Source organism: Bactrocera tryoni, chromosome 2 (assembly GCF_016617805.1).
Source record: "Bactrocera tryoni isolate S06 chromosome 2, CSIRO_BtryS06_freeze2, whole genome shotgun sequence".
Classification (NCBI taxonomy): Eukaryota; Metazoa; Arthropoda; class Insecta; order Diptera; family Tephritidae; genus Bactrocera; species Bactrocera tryoni.
In genome coordinates, this window is record NC_052500.1 from 5,455,561 (window position 1) to 5,460,456 (window position 4,896).

Here is a 4,896-nt window from a genome sequence, read left to right on the forward strand (position 1 = left end):
ATTGTCCTAAATTGAATTCCCAAAAAAATTAACAAATTCCTTCACTCAAATCGGAGATCTGTTCCTGGTAATATTCGACATAGATCTCAGCAACATATGGTAGAGTGTTCGCCTATAAGATAATATTCAGGAACAAAAATCTGCCGAATTACACAATTATTACATGCAAATATAAAGCAGACTAAGAAACCTACAAAAACTTTCAACCAAATGGATGACTACGAATACAACTTGAAACAGAATGGTGCATACTTGTCTATGGACCATTAACAGAAACCCGTAAATCCGAACTTGTGCTGTTGTTTGTGTTGCAAGACCGGCATTATGGGAGTCTGTCAATGTAAACAACGTGTTGAAGGAACCAAAAAACAAAAACCAAAGGATAAATGGCTAAAAAAGAGAAAGTAAAGTAAGGTTTATGCTCTGATAGAAATACATAGCATTTTCGGACCTTCAGTTAGTGGGCTGTGGGCGGGTTGGTTCCAGTAGTTTAACATTTCTCTGGCAAATTGAGGTAGTAGGTTGTATAGTAGTATTAACGGCATGCTATACAACGTGCTAGCTTTCTTTGCTTGACACCAAGCAGCGGTTTTGAGTGTGCAAAGAGCTGAAAACGTGAAAAAAGTAAATACATGAAAAGGAAACTCTCTACAAACTGTAGCTGTAGTTGAAAAGTGCTTAAAAATAATTCAATAAATTTTTGAAATTTTTTTGCGTTATTTGTAATGAGCAGCAAATAGTTTGTATGTAATGCTCGCATAGTGTTGTTGTTTAATTATAATAGATACATATGTATGCTATATATAATAGTTAAGTTGTTTTTGTTTTGCGTTAAGATGTGTTTGTATGGCTGATTCCCTGAGACCCTAACTTGTGACTTTTAACATCAGTTTCACAAGTTTTGATCTCCGGTATTGGCCGCAAACTTGCTGTTTTTGTGTGAAACTCGTAATACCATACCAGCATTACCGTTCATAACATTTGCGTACATACATACATCCTTCATGTCATCTAACCAATGCATATACATAACTATATATGTAGGAGTGTGCTTGTAATTGTTCATTTGTTGATTTAAGGTTGAGAAAGATAAGAATAATAACACAGCCAGCGTATATTGCAATATTTGTTGAATTTTTAGAACTTGTATTTTAGAAACTGTAGCATAGGTTTAGATAATACGAGTATAAAAAAATCATCAAAAACGAAAAAAAAAAAATATTGAAAAGTTGTTTCGCTAATAAAATGAAAATAATATTTCAATGGCTTAAGCAGTTGATTGTTAGGGTAATTTATTATTAGAAAAGTAAGATTTTGGAAATTTCTTTAAATAAATATTAAAGAACAATAAAAATTGAGAAAAAAATACTCATATTATAATTTACAACTCGACTAAGTTGAGTTGAAATTGAAACAACTCAACCTTTTTTTGACATCACGACAACTAATTCCAATTAAAGTGTAATTTGATTGATGTAATGTGATATAACGACAACAGTTCAACATAAATTTTTTGGAAAGTTGAGTTGTCGTAGATGCATGAAAATACGTTGTAAATGGCAATGTGGATAAAAGCAGTTGAAATGGCATTATTATGGATACCTTCTGAGAGTAAAAGCAGGCTGACAGCTAGATTGGCAACTGGAATTTTATATGCAAAGGTCTTCAGAAAAGAATAATTGACTGAATTCTGAAAAGAACTGTTTAATGATCTCCGTTTTGATGATCTTCGCTCTCTATTGAAAATTTATGAAGAGCTAAAAAATTTATTTATATATAACTCATTGTAATTCTATAAGCAGTTTTTATAAAATCACCGCTATGGAAGTAACAAACAATCATCGTTACTAAGTGACACGACCATATTAAGAACAATAAATATTTAGCGATCTCCAATGATCAAAATATTTGTTAACAAATCGCTTACTAGCCGTATTTTAGTGAAAGCAAGGTAAAGGCTTCGACTCAAATAACTTAGAAAAATATAAAAAAATATGTTGAACGAGCTAATTAGGTGACTCATATGACTCTAGTAACGTATGCAATTTATACGCTAACATAATAATAATAATAGTCATTTAAGTTATAAGAAACATGTCCACATTATGGTAGAAAACCGTCCAACAAAGTATATGTGAGTATACATATATAATCGAAAAATTTGTAATATAAGAATATATTTCAATTTTAAAGAAGTGCTGTTAATAGGATTGCAGAATTCAATTTATTTTCTAACCAATACAAATGTAATTTTATTGCTAAATATCAACAATGGCAGCTGAAACGAAAAATATAAAAAGGTTTGCCTAGACGAAGGCGCACTGGCATACTTGTATGTGGCTGTATTAAACATAAAATTTAACACCCAAAAAATGGTATTAGACCTGGTAAGCAGCTACTGTTTGTCAGCCACTGGATCCAATTTGCTGTATTTTATCTAATTATTTTTTATATACTTAATATATCCAATATCGCAATTTGTAAAAACGAATTTTTCAAATACAAATAATTTCCTGTTTTCAAAAATTTTTTTCGTTTTCATTTTTTTTACAAGAATTTTCAAGCATTTCTTCAGGATACACATATGAACTTAGTTTCTCTGAGAACAAAGGAAATGAGATGAACGATAATCTAGCTAATGAAGATGAGCCTTTTTCGATGGGTCCGTATATACAGAAGAGCTCCAATGGAAAGAAAAGAAAAATAAGGTTGATTGCTGGCTGAAAATATCGCCAGACGAAGCTATTTTTGGGACGAGGCAATCACTAAAGGTGCAAACAAATAATAAGCCTTAGCAGAGACAAAGTAAGACAAACTCTAGCGTTGGTCACTGCAAATTAATTTAAACTCTGTAATACAGGATAACTATACATATGTCATAATGCATACTTCATGCTAAATTTAACTATTTTTTTATATTTAAAGTGATGACTGGTCAGTTGCATCTTTCCGTTGACCAAACTCAGCTATATTTTTCCAAGCCGAGGTGAAGTTCTATTGTGCAACAACAGGAGCATACAGAAGGCGACCGTTCACACAGCCAGACAGGGGACACTACCAGTTTTGTCGTCGCCAAAGATCAAATCCAGCGTAATAAACAAAGCGAGAAAGAATTACAGCAGGTCAACTCGCCTTATACATAATGTGGATTGCCGGTCATAGGAACAATTTTGGCTATGAAAAAGCAGACGAGTTCGCTAAGTCAGGAGAGTCCTTCTCTACAAATCCGAGACATATTCCACTAAGAGCAAAATATAGTAAGACTTTGTTCATAATTGAAAAATTCTTAATTTCTTCTATAAAATCTATGTTGTCTCCCTCAAAGTAATCTCGTTTGGCCACAATATACTTATGACAACGATTATTCCAATCTTCGCAACAGAAGAATCAATGCGGCGGTGCATTATCGTGGTACAAAAACCGAAGAGTTGTCGGCCCAAAATTCCGGCCTCTTTTTACGAATAGCTTCTTACTCAAATACAAATCTCATAATATTATCTCTTGTTGTCAGTTGGGCCGGCTGTCAACATAACCTTAATTTTTCACCTGCTTTGAGTGGTTTTCTCCGCTGCGGCTCACCAAAGTCACGGTATTTGGCCGATTGATCGTCTGTTTCCGGGTTGTGAGCTAAGAATCAAGACTCATCGCCAGTAGTAATATTTTTCATGACATCCTGGTAGTCGGAAAGCATTTTTTCACAGATGTTAACGCCACACTGCTTTTCGAAAAAATTTACGGATTTTGGAACCAATCTTGGTTTCACTTTTCTTAGGTTCAAATGATCTTTCAAAATGATATACACTAATCCTTTCAATATTCGATATGATATCAGTGAGATCTCAAGTACCAATTCCTTTATTTAATTTTCGTGTTGATCGTCAGTTGATGTTGTTGGCCATCCAGGACGTGCTTCGTCTATACCGCGTTCACGACCCTCTTTGAATAATTTGTGCCAATCAAAAACACTTGCTTGCGACTAACAATTATCACCGAAGGCCTTTTCCAACACTCTGAACGTTTCAGCACCAGAAGTTTGATTACGCACACAAAATTTAATGTAACTTCTTTGTTGAATAATTTCACTCATCGTGAAAATCGCACTTACATATGTACTTCAGAAAGACAAGCGTACACTGAACACTAGTGATTATTTTGATGTGAAATTTATGAATTTATAGATATCACTGATAGTCATATCAACCTACAAAATAAATATTTCTATAAGTGCGTCTTGGCGCGAAATTCTAATTCAAAAGTATTACTATTTTTTGCCCACAGTAATTCAAGCAACCAGTAGCCGTCGTGGGAAGCAGCGGAAGAGAAAAATCTTTGTTGGGCGGACCGGGTGGAGGTGGATCTGGTTACACTTGGAATCTTTAATTGGCACCAAACAACGAAAAATCGGTTGTAACCGCGTAAGAAGTATAAAGAAGAAGAACACAAACAAATGCCGGCTAGCGAAACAGATGTGGCAAAATAAGAACTAAGCACTTATCACATGGGTTTGGGAAAAGTACATAAAGCATTATAGTTACCAGTCCGAGACATTGACGATTTGGAATGGAAACGTAGTTAATAATCCCGGTATACATAAGAAATAATGACTCATAAAATTTTTAAAATTAATTTTTAATTCAAGTTTGCAAATAGATTTTCAGAGTAAACATTTCACAATAGCTGAACATAAGTATATCTACTAAATGTATGTATATATTTATACTATAATGTATGCATATGTATATATGTTGGTTGTGTGTTTGTAGTAGCTTTATTTATATAACAATATATGTATGTGTATTTATATGTAGTTGTGTGTGAGATATTTTTATAATAAATGCTTAAGCGCACCAAATACATACTTTTTTATTGTTTGCCACTTTACACAAAGTTATTAAC

At 33.3% G+C, this 4,896-nt stretch overlaps 1 long non-coding RNA gene across 1 annotated transcript; it reads left to right on the top strand.

Annotated features, from left to right (window-relative positions):
• The first annotated feature begins 2,494 nt into the window (after positions 1 to 2,494).
• LOC120769490 lies at positions 2,495 to 4,761 on the top strand. Its single transcript, XR_005704848.1, has 3 exons — positions 2,495 to 2,805; positions 2,926 to 3,257; positions 4,279 to 4,761. It is a non-coding gene; the product is annotated as an uncharacterized LOC120769490 (long non-coding RNA).
• Positions 4,762 to 4,896: the final 135 nt, after the last annotated feature.